The sequence below is a fragment of the Arvicanthis niloticus genome, chromosome 6 (assembly GCF_011762505.2).
Source record: "Arvicanthis niloticus isolate mArvNil1 chromosome 6, mArvNil1.pat.X, whole genome shotgun sequence".
Taxonomy (NCBI): domain Eukaryota; kingdom Metazoa; phylum Chordata; class Mammalia; order Rodentia; family Muridae; genus Arvicanthis; species Arvicanthis niloticus.
Genome location: NC_047663.1, coordinates 64806422 through 64820017, shown reverse-complemented (window position 1 = coordinate 64820017; position 13596 = coordinate 64806422).

Here is a 13596-nt window from a genome sequence, read left to right as displayed (position 1 = left end):
AATAAAATGGAATAGATAGGGTAGGAAGAATTCAAACTATCTCCATTTGTAGTGATACAATCCTGTATGTGGCAAAACCTAAAGACTCTACTAAAAGACCCTACAAATATATATATTGTAGCAGCATGCAAATGTAAGCAGCATACCATGGCAAGGCTTGGACATCCATGTCTATTGTTGCTCTAAGAGGCAAGCCTCATAATCAGCCTAGATATTCACTGATAAATGAATAACAACAAAAATGTGATGTAGATACACTAAGGAATTGTATTCAGCCCTAAAGAAAGATGAAACACTGCCCTGTGTATAAAAACAGAAGGAACCACCTCTCATCAATTAGACGAAAGTTAAACAATTATATTTATTTTTCTCATGTATAGAATCTAGAAATAAGACCAAGGTGACTATTGGGTATGTTAGGAAGGGAACAGAGGGGGCACAGATGGAAGTCTCACTAGGAGCACCATGATCTGGTGCAGTCCATATCCATTAACAAAGGTATTTTAAAGGTAAGGCACAGGCTGGCACTGAAGACAGTCACAGGGGCATGGATTGAGCTAATTGTTTATACTTTGGTTTCACAGCAAACCTGTGAGGTAGGTGCTATTACGATGCTCATTTTCTGGTCTGGAAATCAGGGCATAGTGGTAGAAGCCATCCAAGGCTGCTGGGAGCCAGTGCTGGGAACTGTGCTGTCCTGTGCTGGCCAGCTACTCCCAGCATGCTCTCTGTTGATGATAGAAACTGGTAGGAGGTAGTATGTTAAAGGGATAGACAGAAATTTAACATGAAGATAAAGGGTGAGATAAAAGGTGGCCCATGGACTAGAAAGAATCACCAAGGGAAAAAAAAAAAAAAAAGCACAGACCATGTTTGTGCCTGCTAACTGGTGTAATACTGAGCTTTTGGAGCCCTGGTGCCTCTCCTGGGAGAGAGAGATGGTTAGAGATCACAAGATGAGCTTGGGACAAGCACACCCCAGTAAGTAAGTTTAACTGGACTGTGAAGGAATGAAGTCTGTGCTTCTGTTTCCTCAGTGAAGACAGACAGGAAGGCTGCATGCTCAGTAGGAAGGTCATACAGGGAAATTCCATTGTTTTCTTCTCAGCAACCTGTGCATCTTCCTGTTTAGAACATCAGAGGCACCAGATCAACTCTATAGAAATGAAATTACAGACGACATCGGAATAGTCCTTCACCTAGAGAGCCCGGATTGAATCATCAACAGATTCATTTGGGGTTATTCCTATGGGCTATGTGTTGATTGGAGATGAGGCACACTGCTAACAATAATGTGCGCACACAGTTTTGAAATTTAGCTTGTAGCTGGCACTGAAGAAAAAAGGGAAGAATACATTGCAGGAACTCTAGTCAGGAAGGAACTCAGGAACTGAGGAATAGCTAAATATTTAATATATTCCCACTGAGGTGTGTCTTGCAACCCCATCAATACATGTCTGTATTGATCCTCCAATTGTAATTTCATAGTTTCTAAAAGTTGGGCAGGTAGTGGTGGGCTTATTTCATTCCTTTCTTGGCCAAAACCTTGACAAATTTTTCAAATAATTAAATATTCCTTGTGAGTCTATATCCTTCCCTCTGAGATAAAATACTCCTATACTTCAGGTGATAAAATTTCACATGCCATCAATAGTTATGGTGACTGCAGATGGCTGCAAAATCTGTTTGTTGTTTGATACTTTAACAGGGGGAGGGGCGCTTGCTTCCTCCAAGTAAGGAATCATATATATATCCACTCCAAGTATCCCAGATATATGGGAATTTGTGTTCTAATCCAACATCTTAAATGGCATTACGGGAAGAATTGTGCTGGGCAATGTGTTAAGTCCCGTTCACATGTCTGTGTTATCAGCCTTGCCCTCTGACAGTATTAGCCACACTATTACAAGAGTCTCAGAGCCCTTAACAGACATTAGGGATAATGGAACAGCATTATCTACAAAAGTTTGGGCTCCTTCTTCTAAGTTCACGACTTCACCCTGGTCATGTTCAGTCCTAGACAGTAAATCACTCATCTTTAAAGACTAGAATTTGCCTTCCTGGAGACACAAAATCCATTACTTCTGCCTATATATTGAAGATCACTGGGAACAAAAATCCTGAATTTTTTATTTTAATTTGCATACCCACTCACATGTTACACAAATATATATGTACATATACACATGCATACATTCATACACTCGTACACATGTGGATACACATATATAGTCATATACACATAAGTGTCTCTGCACACAGATTTGCACATGCACACATTACACATATACATGGCCACACAAGTATGTGTGTATATATATATATATATATATTTATATGTATGTATATATTCATAAGCATGTATGTGTTTGTATGTGTGAGTGCATGCATGTATGTGGCATACACATATTTAAAAGAAGAAAAACATTTATTGTACATGAGGAAATATATTCCCTGTCTTGCTCACCTAATGACCTCCATTTTAGGACTTTGAAATTGAATGATGTACTCACTCTAGAAGATTCTACCCACTTCTCCAAAGCAGGAAATAGCAGGCTCTGGTGCATCACATCCATACTGTGCCTTGAATCACTTAGACACTTATTATGAGAACTTCTGCAGCACTCCCATCCTTCCCAGAAAGGGGCTACCTCTGTAACAGTCTCTGCAATCACAGACTGAATATCTGAGGAATTAATACAATTTCAGAACTATACTGAAAAGTAGTGTCAGGGTCTGGATTCAAATCAGAGTTTTTATTAGCTGTATTTGGCACCTTAAAATGCTATCACACAGTTTGTGCCAGATGGGTTAGAGCTTCCAGTGACCACTTCCATGTCTGTGAAATGGAAAAGATAATTACCATAAAGCACTCAGCACTATACTTTAGCCATTTTAGTATACCTTCATATAGCATATGATATATAATATTGCATATGTAATATGGCACATATAATAATTTATCATGTTATAGAATATATATGGCAAATAATAGGTTAGCATACTATAATATATAATACATAGGTAATACATGACACATAGTAATTTATTGTATCATTATATTATAGTATATATAATATACTATATGTAATATATACATACATAGAGTATATATAAACCATATAGTAAATATATGCTATATATTATAATACATTGATATATATATGTTTCATATCATGAAGTATATTAATATATTGCACATATAAAATGATTTATTATTTTGTTATGGGGCTAAATTAATGCCATACCTCCTATTGATTCTTGAGAATAGTTGCCCAACCTAACTTAAGACACAGTTTTTGACCCCCAAGTTCAATGACATTATGAATTTCCTATCTGAAGTAAAAAGTTCACATCACCCCCAAAAATGTCAGACAGCCAAAGAAGACAAATCTGCTGTGAGTCAGATCTTTGGGATTGTACATGGCTCAACAATGACAAGGGATGGTGAAGGATGCACATGTGAAGAAACACAGATCCTGTTCACCCTTTCAGGTTGACACATCTAATCTCTGATCACACCATCTAGCTTCAAAACCCTGAATTCCAAGCCTCTCGCCAAGTTCCATCCCCATTTTTCCTAAGCCTTGTGACTTCACCCTCTTTAAGGTTTACTGGCTTGGTGGTAGTTTGTGATTGCAGTTATGTAATCTAAAAATTAAGGCAGAAATTACATTTGTTGCTCTTGGATGTGTCTGGTCTGAGATATCCTTGGGGCGTGTTTCTCAGCTAGCATACATAATGGAAAAGCCCTGAAACAGAGACTCTTCAAGAACCCCAGCACCACTCAGCCTAAATCCACAGTCCCCATCACACTCTTAAAACATGGAATCATTTCCACTCACTGGTTTGTTTATGAGAAGTGAGGCTTGGTTCAATGTGTTTGAGCCTGACTCAAAGGCGCACATTTAAGGTACATCTTGCTAATATCCATTGAAAAGCTTGACATTTCCCCAAAGCTTAGGGGGAGGCATTTGGCCTTGGTGGATATTGTCCTGAACATTGGTAAACAGACTTTTCCTTCCTTCCAGAACTTTCTGTGGAGTTGAGCCACTGGGAGGAGCTGAGTGCTGTAAACAAGTTCCTCCATCTGTTTGGATTTTCTCCTTCCTGTTTCTCTTTTGGATGCAAATATGTCCAGAGTTAGGTTATTCAGACTTCTTCCTGGTCAGTTCAGCACCATCTTCATCTCTCAGCACAAAACCATTCACAAGTAGAAATCAGATCTCTCACCAAGGATAAGAGAGAGCTTTTTGTGAAGGCAAAATTAAGTGACCATGCCCTGGGTACACGAATTGGGGTTACACCAAATACCATGTTCCAATATGGTAATAGTTTGATGAAATACATATTTTGTTTTTTTTGTTTGATTGTTTGTTTGGTTTTGGAGGGGCATTGTTGTTTTTTCTTTTTGTTATTTGTAATGGAGCAAAGGAATTCATAAAATAACATTGTCTGAAAATACACTGGTGGGTCCATAAGGTAGGTGGGTCACAGTAAGACAGGGACATCTCTGCTATGGGCAGAGATTTTGCCCTTTGATGGCATACATAGCTGTTGGATTGGTGGAAGCTAGGGGTTTTTTCATATAAAAGGACTTACTTAATTATCCATAGGATATTAAGTTATATAAAGAAGTGGACAACAAATGGCGATTTTAGGGGCCCAAAATGCCAAGATTATTTAGCTCTGGATCTGCAACATTCAACTTCCTTCTCCTTCTCCACAGACACTGAAGTTCTGCTTTGAAGAAGTTCCAGTACTTGTGTATAAGTCTCTCTCTCTCTCTCTCTCTCTCTCTCTCTCTCTCTCTCTCTCTCTCCCTCCCTCCCTCCCTCCCTCCCTCCCGTGTGTGTGTGTGTGTGTGTGTGTGTGTGTGTGTGTGCACGCACAAGCATGTCTATGGTGTGAGATCCCAAGTCCCAAGTGACAAATCCCTTTGCATAATTTCTCAGTTGATTCAGATTTTTCACGATTGGCCTTCCTTCCATTTTAAAATAAGCATTAGGTGTGCTTGTGATCTCTCATAAGTTGTTGTCCTTCCATGGAGTGTCATGGTTGTTTCCTGTCTGTTAGCACCTACGTTTGCCTCTGTTGTGGCTCCACGTGAGAGGTACTTCCCTCATGGAAAAGGCAGTGAACTGTATAAAAGAATAGGAGATAGAACATCTTGAAATTGACAGGCACCTGGCAAGTCTCATGGAACCAACCAGGTGAGAGAATGTGTTCTAGAACGGTGACAATTGATAAGGATAGAAACTGCTCCACAGACAAGCATCACGTCTGACAAACGGCTGAGCACTCAGGGGCTGAAGCTCTGCTTTCTTCTGCAAAATAAACTCTCCTGGTAGTGGGACCCAAGTGACCCGGATTAGCCCACAGCAGTTCCTGAGGTGAGACTCGTCTTCAGCAGCTTCTCTGGCACTTTATATTTGCAGGAGTTCTGGATCTTCTTGTTCTATTAGCATAGCTGAAGACTGGCTAGTAGTGGGAAGGGGCAATCTCATAGCAAAAGTTCAGGCCACAGCCTGTTTTGAGGGCAGATGGTGAGTTTCCAACACAAGGTGCCTGGTGAGGTGGAGACCACAGGTACTGTTTCTGGAATCACACTGTAGGCTTCCCTCTTTGACACATTGGAGCCCTTTCTCAAACATCTAAGTTTAAAGGACAATTGAATGGTTGAGTTTTTAAAATTCAGACCGGTGCAGGGAGTGGGGGACGGAAGAGATGGCTCAGCAGTTAAGAGTACTGGCTGTTTTAGAGGTCATGAGTTTAATTCCCAGCAACCACATGGTGGCTCACAACCATGTTTGATGGTAATTCTCACTATGTGAGACCCTGCTTTAAATAAAACAAACCGTCACAAAAAGAGAAAGAAATTTAAATATGGGTCGTGGGTTGAGTGCTTCTTAGCCTTAAGAGAGGAGTTGTCAGGAACTTACTTCCTCCTGACAGCTTGTTCGAATTTCAGGATGGAGGACAGGTTGAAGGAGGAGAGGCAGGAGCTGGTTTTGAAGATCTGTTAGCCCACCTGCCCCAACCTCAGTATTTTTTAGAAGAGCAGCCATTCATTTCCTGCTATTATGAAGGACCCAGCTACTGTTCCCAGCCTTGTGGGGCAGCACAACCACAGGGAATGTTAGCTTTAAAGAATCTGATACCTTCTTCTGGCCCACAAAGACAACCTTATGCACAGCAGGCAGTCACACAGACACAGATAAATACACACATCAATGAAAGTAAATTAAGATTTTGCAATAACAGAAGCTAGTGGCAGCCCCAGATCCTCAGGCAGAGGCGATTTAACAGTACTAAGAGGCAGCTCAGGAGATGCTGAGCCCCAGTGGAGCTCAGAGCTGACACCAGGACAGCAAGCCTTCCTTGTCCCATGCCCCTTCCCACTTCATTCCTGTTTTGCTCATTCTGAGTCTACCTTCTCTGACCTTTCAGTTTCCTCTAATCCACTTACTCGCTCACAGCTTCACTTCTGCACATAATACAGGTCAGGGTACAACAAGTGATGATTTAATTCCCAGGGCAGCACCTACACTGAGGTGCTCACAGATCAGAGAGGCAGACACACAAGCCATGTGACTCACACAGTCATGGCAAATGCTGCACATACAGGAGGTTCAGCAGGAAGTCCAGGTCACTGAGGAGCTGGGGTCATCAGACAAGAGTCAGAGACGGCAGGCCGAGAAGGTGACTTTCTGGGGAAAGTAGTTGCTATGAGAGATGACCTAAGCTAGTCCTCCTATCAATGATATCAGTACTCCTGTGGTGAGATGGGAGGTAGAAGTCTTCTGGCTAGCCTGCCAGCCAAGTATATGTGGTAGTGAACAAGAGACCCTGTCTCAGAAAAGGTAGAGTGTAAGGCGTGACACCTGATGTTGTCTTTTGACCTCTCTCTCTCTCTCTCTCTCTCTCTCTCTCTCTCTCTCTCTCTCTTTCTCTCTCTCTCTTTCTCTCTCTCTCTTTCTCTCTCTCTCACACACACCACAGATCAAAACCATTTTGATAGGAGAAAATCCAGTACTTGGTGTTTTTAAGATCCTTGGAAAAGATGGAGACTATATGGTCCCTCCAGTCCAGGATAAAAGGGATATGCTTCATACCTATTGTGATTCTGCAGGAACGAGAGTATGGGTTTGTTCATTTATTCTTTTACTCTAGTGGTGAGCTCTGGGTTTTGTCTGAACAGCCATGCTGCACCTCTATGTGGGTGATACAACGTTCTGAGCTCCAGAAGTGGCCTCTAGTATTGTCCTGGCTAATAAACACTGGCCATCCTCTCTGAGATCCTTTGGCCCAAATCCCTAGAAGACAACTGTGATCTGTAAAGGGGCAGAGCATTCATTTCTCAGGCTTCTGTGAGGCTACTGGAGCATCAGACTGGAGATGTAGTACTATAGAGCTGCTGGGAACTGGATGGAGAATCCCATAAGCACAATGGGAATAAGAGCGGGGCGGGGGGGGGGGGGTTGCTTCATGAGCAGAATTGTCAAGTCCTGGAATGAGTCTGAGCCGCCCTATGAACATCATTGCTGACATAGCTGGGTATGAGGAACTCCAGCTATGTTCCAGCCAACCTGGGTTTGCCCTTTGTTATTTAGAAATGAACTAGTCTTTGATGACACAGGTCTATAAGACAATGAGAAGGCTGATCCCCCTGAGATAGCCTATTAGATAAAACAAGCAGTGTCTTTATCCTGGAGCTGTGATTTACAGACATCAACATAAATCATAGTCACCTAGAGGGCTCCTTACAAAACACATTGCTTAATGTTAGCTGGAGATTTGAACATTTGATTAAACAGCTGTGTGGTGATCTATGATATAGATCAAGATCAATATAGATATTGGCTCAAGATGACAAACAAATAAATGCCCACATTATCAAGCTGTCTTCTAAATCCATATGTTTATAGCCTTAAAGTAGTACTGCTGTCAGACAGCTTCTCTCTACAATAGACAGCAGGCAATGAAGAAATAGACAACTGGTCAAAGTGCTGAGAATATGTGACCTTTGAGCATTCAGTCCTAAACGGGACATCTGTGTCATCTCCCCCAAGGCTCAAGAAACACCACAGTTACCTATAGTTACATGCACAAGGCCAAGCCAAATGATCAGTCAAAATTCAATCAGGCCATGCAAATTGGACTTAGTAGGTTCAGAGAGGGGGAAGCAGGGAGATGAGAAGGGGAGAGGGAGCTTGGGAGTACATAGGATCAAGATACAATATGAATATGTGTGAGGTTGCCGTCAATTATATAAAAGCTATTTTTCAAAAGCAGATACACAAAAACGATTAGATTCACACCTTATTTGTTTTCTGTTGCCCACAGGCCAAACTGATGGAAGTATTTTCTTTACTGAGGTACCTCTTCTCAGGTATGTCTAGATTTGTGTCAAGTAGATACACACACAAAAATATCTGTACAAATCTCTGTCTTGATGGTGTGTACTGAAGCATACTATGAACGAGGCAGAGCTGGCCATAGGAATGCACTTGACATATTTGAAGGATTCTCTGTGGCCCTGAGAAACTGTGTATAAACTGAAGCACCGAAATGGACTCCTGTCCTAGCCAGGAGGACGACAAAACCCATCAGCACCATGTGCCTTGGATCCATTTTTAATCCAAGAAAGTTTATTCTCAAACATTCTCCCATCACCAAAGACTGTCTACACCAAAGCCTGAGTGACATTTTTAGAGCTTAGCCAGAATAAAAGAAATGTCTTTTCTCTTAAAAAAAAATCCTTATATTTTACTAAGTTATGTGAGATCATTGTCCCTTTCTCTGCCCCCTCCCACTAGTCATCCTTGTTACCCAGACAAGATCAATTTCAGTTCTACTTTCATGATGTGTGTGTGTGTGTGTGTGTGTGTGTGTGAGAGAGAGAGAGAGAGAGAGAGAGAGAGAGAGAGAGAGAGAGATTTAATGTAAAGTTTGAGACCTACAAATGAGAAATGTGTTGACTGGAGTCTTTTGAGTGACAATATCCAAGAGTCCAAGAGCGTTACAGTTGGGCCACAGAGTGGATCTATATTTTTTGGTTTTTTAAAAAATAAACCTTTATACTCATTTACATTATGACTATTTTTTACTAAACTCTCAATATTTTATCTTCTGATATGGCTTCATGGCCATCTTTGAGTCTACCACTATGACCAGGGAATGGACAGACTTATGGTCCAGGACATCCATTTCTCATGGCTAGTCCTGATCACTGAGAAAGAGAAAAATGGAAGTTTTCTATCAAATAAATCAATTCTGAGAAAGAAAAAAAAAAACTATATGATATCAGACTAAACACAATGTCCACTGAGGTTGCTGGATATATCTTTAACTTGCATGAACAGGTACCCTCTTATATATCTAGGACCTGTGTCAAAACATATTAAAGAGATGCATCTGAAAAATCCATTACAGGGGCAAAGTCTGTTCACCAATGCTTTTGACAGGAAAAAAGATTGACAGTATAAATTCCAAGATTGTGATAAAATAGGAGGGCAGGGAAGGGAGGAGAGAGGACAGGCAGGAAGAAGGAATGGGATGGGGGAGGCCCTGTTTTGGGTCATAGTTGGTTAGCAGGGATTCTTGGCCATTCTGCACCTCAGCAAGTGTATGAAGCAAGTGAGAATGTTCTTTGTTTGTGAGAACGCTGCCTTCTAATAATATCTTGATCTTGCAGAGCACTTTGTTTTCCAAGGCCTCAGTGTTCCTGTGATACTTAACATCCTCCTCTCAAGGGAGAGAAACTAAGGCAGAAGACCTGAACAAGTGGAGGTCCTGGAATGAGGCTACGGATTAGAATGAATAGAGGCTGATATTCCAAGGCATCAAGGTTGACTCTACTGTCATACAGCTAGACCTTTGACTCTAAGATACTGGGAAGATTTGTTTCTGACCACTAGTGTGTACAGCTCAGGGAAGGATGGTGCCAAAATAGACCCAATCCCCTCTCCTCTCCAGGTTATTATTCCTTCCTTCTCATTCCCAAGGAAAAGCTAACAATGCACAGGTATGTGAATCCATATTTAGTATTTTTGATGTATCATGTTGTGTGAAACTTTGCATTTCCTTTGCAAAGGAAATGTATTTTAGAAATAATGATCACAATCCTGTTCTTTACAATGACAACATAAGTAGAGATGATGATTGTGCTCTTTGCCTGGAACTCTGGAGTGGACACAAAGCAGGTAAGCAAGTTCACTGCCATTGTAGTTACAGCTAGTCAGATATTGAATGAATGACTGAAGGAAACAAGGGTGACAGAGCTTGCTTTCTCTTTGGTGCTGGTAGAACACAAGTTCTAGTTTCATGTCTGCTGCTGTGATAATATACCCTGGCTGAAAGCAACTTAGGAGAGGAAGTTTTCTTTAGCTCACAGTTGCGGGTTACTTAGAAATTTACAGATGATTATAGTGTAGAAAATGAGTATTTGTGGATTCTGAGACAAAAATGGAGCATCTACACCCCACCCCCAATATCAGACATGCCTATGGAGGAGGGAAGCAAGATTATAAAAACTGAATATTGAGTAGGAATGTAGCACAATGGTGTCTTCTAATCACAACAGGGATGTTGCACTCAAGAACCCAAAGCACCGTGGTTGCTGGGCAAGTCAAGCCAGTCAACACTATAACACGGAACGTGGAGGGCTCATGAACTACTACTTTCAGGAGCTATGGAAAATTGATGGCTTCTAGGGGAAGGATAGTCAAATTTTTTTAGGAGTGAAGCTTGGTGGGTTCACCGTGCTCCAGTGGATGGCCCCACAACCATAAGTATATGGGCAACATAAATGATACTTAATTGGTATTTACAAAGGAGGTAACATAAAGTTGGGAGGTGGTGGGAAGGTAGGCGTTGATCCGGAAGAAGTTGAAGGTAAATATGATAAAATATTTTGTATAGTAATACGTTAAAAAAATTCAACTTCTAGTTCCATTACTGTGGGGAAACCCAGGAACTAGGTAATCAAAGCAGCTGGCACATGACATCCAGAATCAAGAGCAGAGAGAAATGAACATATGAAGACTCGATGAACAGCTCATATTCTTTACTGTTATACAGGACAAGGCCCCAAATGAGAGATTGGTGCTTCCCATTATCAGGTTGGATTTTCTCCCATGAGAGTGGGATTTTCTCCCACTCAAGATGATCCCCCACAGGTCAACTTGATCGGAGGCCATCCCCTAATTGGGGCAGAAGATTCTAGGTTGTGTCAAGTTGACAATACTAACCATCACAGCAAATCAATCCATAGTTTTAAAATATAGTCACTGACACTGACAAGAACCTATATGAGCCTCCAGCCCTCACACATTCATACTACAGCTGATGATACCTGTGTAAGGAAAACAAGCTATGGTGACTGCAAGAAAATCTGGATTAAAAATCCAATTTGAAGGCAGAAGCTTAGTTGTAGATATTTTTTCTTCCTGTGAATTCTAGCTACCTAGTCAACTCTTACTCACATCTTAAAATCGTAACCAGAACCCACCCCCACCCCCATGCTTCTCTAACACATCTGGATCTTTGTAGACTTTGCCACTAACTCCTTTGTAAAACAAGTGTCACCCTAAGTAGAATGATTTATTTACATGGCTGACACCTTCCTCAAGCCAAGCTCTGACTCTTCACATTCACTGTATTTTCTCTGGCCTCCTGAACTGAATGCCTAGCACACAGAGTTTTCATGACTGTGGGGGAAGTGAGGTCGCTGTGGGAACATTTTCTGAGAGATAGTAACTGTGAGGTCAAAGGCATGGCACTGTCTTTTCTGGGAAATATTTACCCACCGTGACTCATGGCATCTCTGTCTACAGGGAGAAAGAAGCCTCTAAGTTAAGCCATGGTGTAAGTGCTTCATCATTGCCCTTTGTAAGACACAGGTTTTAGACGTTATAGTCTTAAACCCCTATTTAGAAAGGTCACAAAGCTATATCCAGGCATGGTGCAATAAGCTTGTAGAATCTGGTAGCCTGAGGCAGGGGCATCAGGAGTTCCTAGTCAGCCTGGGCTACATAGCAAGACACTATCTCTAAAATAAAATTTAAGCAAAACAAACCACTTCTCAATTCCTTCCAGGTCTATCACACCAAACCCCTCCTCCAACTTCATCTTATTAAAAAAAATAATAATAATCCACTAAGCCTGGTTTGTGCTGGCCGTATCCTCATGGGCAAGGAATGGCTGAACAAGGAAAAGCCACATAAACAACCATCATCATCATCAACAGCAACAAACATCAACAACAAAACAAAACATTTCCCCTTTTTCAGAATCCATCAACTGTCAATAACTCCTCAGTTATGGATAGTACTATGTCTCCTTAGGGTTTCTATTGCTGCAGTGAGTCACCATGACCAAAAAAAGCAAATTGGGAAGGAAAGAAGGTGGTGGGCTTACACATCCGAATTGTAGTTCATCACTGAAGGAAGCCAGGACAGAAACCAATTAATCTGGAAGCCAGGACAGAAACCAGAGCATTAATCTGGAGGCAGAAGCTGATGCAGAGGGGCATGGAGGGGTGCTACTTACTGTCTTGCTCCCTATGGCTTGCTCAGCGTTCTTTCTTATAAAACTCAGGATCCAGGTTCTCAGGGATGGCGCCACCTACAAATCGCTGAGCCTCCCCCATCAATCACTAATTAAGAAAATGCCCTACAGCCAGATCTTATTGAGGCATTTCTCAATTGAGGTTCCCTTTCTTCAAATAACTCTAGCTTGTGTTAAGTTGACATATAGAAGATTTGTCAATACAGCTGATAAACCCTGACATTTACTCAAAATACATTCCTATTAGTGTTAAAAATCAGAGATCTGGCTGGAGAGATAGCTCAGTGGTTAACAGCACTGGCTGCTCTTACAAAGGACCTAGGTTTGATTTTCAGTGCCTAGGTAGCCACTCAAAACCATCTGTTACTCCAGTCCCAAGGCATCCAACATCCTCTTGTAACCTCCACAGTCACCAAACATGCTAGTCATGAGGAAACGACAACAAAACCTTCATACACACTGAAACCAAAGGACCAGGGTCTGTGAAGCCCCACTGTACTGGGTACACATTAACACACATATTACTGTGTATCTACTATGCACTAATCACTGTAGTAGGCACTGAGTATTCAAGAATGTAAACATGAAAATACAGGCTGGGAAGAAGGCTCAGTTGGCACAGCATTTGTCTGGTAAACATGACAATGCACACTCAGCATTCAAAACCAATCAAATAACAGCAGCAACAACAACAAAGGTCAGGCCTGATGGCTTGCACTAATAATTCTTGATTGAAGAGGCAGATCCCCAGGGCTCTCTGGCAAAGAAGCCTATCCAGGCCACAGAGTCCTAGGCCAATGAGAGAGACCCTACCTTAAATAACAAGGTGGATGGCTACTGAGCAAAGAAGTGGAGATTGGCCTCTAACCCCTATACACAGGTGCAGCACATAGGTTCATTAACACACATAGACAAAAAAGCTAAGTTGAAATTAAAACAAATAAATGAAAGCTAAAGTATGCATATATGGTAAAAGAAAATAACATGGAAACTTTGTCTCTTTAATATTTGGAGACACTGTCGTGT